The 1,529-nt window shown below is 36.0% G+C and overlaps 1 pseudogene; it reads left to right on the top strand.

Moving 5' to 3' along the window:
- The first annotated feature begins 523 nt into the window (after positions 1-523).
- LOC145791590 (secreted RxLR effector protein 161 pseudogene) lies at positions 524-1,213 on the top strand (annotated as a pseudogene).
- Positions 1,214-1,529: the final 316 nt, after the last annotated feature.

Below are 1,529 nucleotides of genomic sequence, written 5' to 3'. Positions count from 1 at the left end.
TAGTTAATCTTCCTCCAGGGTGTAAACCGCTTGGATACAAGTGGATTTTCAAAAGAAAAATGAAAGCATATGGGTCAATTGATAAATAGAAGGCCCACCTTGTAATTAAGGGGTATAGACAAAAGGAATGTCTTGACTACTTTGACACCTATTCCCATGTAACAAGAATAACATTCATTCGCATGTTGATTGCTACAGCAACATTGTATAATCTTGAAATACATCAGATAGATGTTAAGACCGCCTTTTTAAATGGATGTTTAAATGAAGAAATCTACATGGAACAACCTGAGGGATTCAAAGTTCCTAGCCAAGAGAAGAAGGTCTGCAGACTTGTCAAATCCTTATATGGATTAAAGCAAACACCGAACAATGGCATGAGAAATTTGAACATGCTATGATTTTGGATAGGTTTAGAATAAACGAGTGTGACAAATATGTCTATGTAAAAAATATCGACAAAGGTTATGTCATCATTTGTCTCTATGTAGATAATATGCTCATTATTGGTAGCAATATCGAAATGATAAAGATTTCCAAGAAATTGTTAAACAAAAGGTTTGATATGAAAGATATGGGAGTAGCAGATATCATACTTGAAATGAAAACTTCTAAAACATCTAATGGGTATGCCTTATCTCAGTCTCTCTATGTTGAGAAAATTCTGGAAAAAATTGGGAAGCAAAACAACCGCCCTGCTATGACACCTATAGATGCTAATGTTCATTTATTAAAGAATACAGGAGAAAGCATATCACAAGTAGAATACTCCCAAATCATTGGAAGCTTGATGTACATAATGAATTGCACACGACCTGACATATCCTTCGCAGTCAGCAAATTAAGTAGGTACACAAGTAACCCAGGGAATGATCATTGGACAACTATAACTAGGGTGCTTAGATATCTAAGACATACCCAAAATTATAGATTGGATTATACAAAAAATCCAGCAGTACTTGAAGGTTACAGTGATGTGAATTGGATATTGGACAGCAATGACTCAAAATTTACTAGTGGATATGTCTTTACTCTGGGAGGCGCATCAATCTCTTGGAAGTCCTTCAAGCAGACTTGCATTACAAGGTCCACAATGGAATCCGAATTTATAGCTTTAGATAAAAACAAGAGAAAAAGTAGAGTGGCTTTGAAATTTTCTAAAAGATATTCGAATGTGGCTAAAGCCCGTACCAGTTATATGCATACACTGTGACAGTGAAGCAGCAATAGGACGGGCACATAATCACATATATAACGGCAAGTTTCGACACATTTGTCGATGACAAAATACTATTAGGCAATTGCTCTCAAATGGTATAATTACCATTGACTATATAAAGTCTAAAGGTAATATTGCGGATCTGTTAACGAAAGGGCTAGCTAGAGAGCAATTATTTAGCTTATCGAGGGAAATGGGATTAAAGCCTATTAACTAAGAATCGCCATAATGGCAACCCAACCTAGAAGACTGGAGATCCCAAGAACTAGGTTCAATGGGACAACTAAATTATGGAGATTCCCCGATCACT

This window comes from Camellia sinensis, chromosome 5, assembly GCF_055761805.1.
Source record: "Camellia sinensis isolate YWXY chromosome 5, ASM5576180v1, whole genome shotgun sequence".
NCBI lineage: Eukaryota > Viridiplantae > Streptophyta > Magnoliopsida > Ericales > Theaceae > Camellia > Camellia sinensis.
This window is presented reverse-complemented; position numbering and strand designations above follow the sequence as displayed.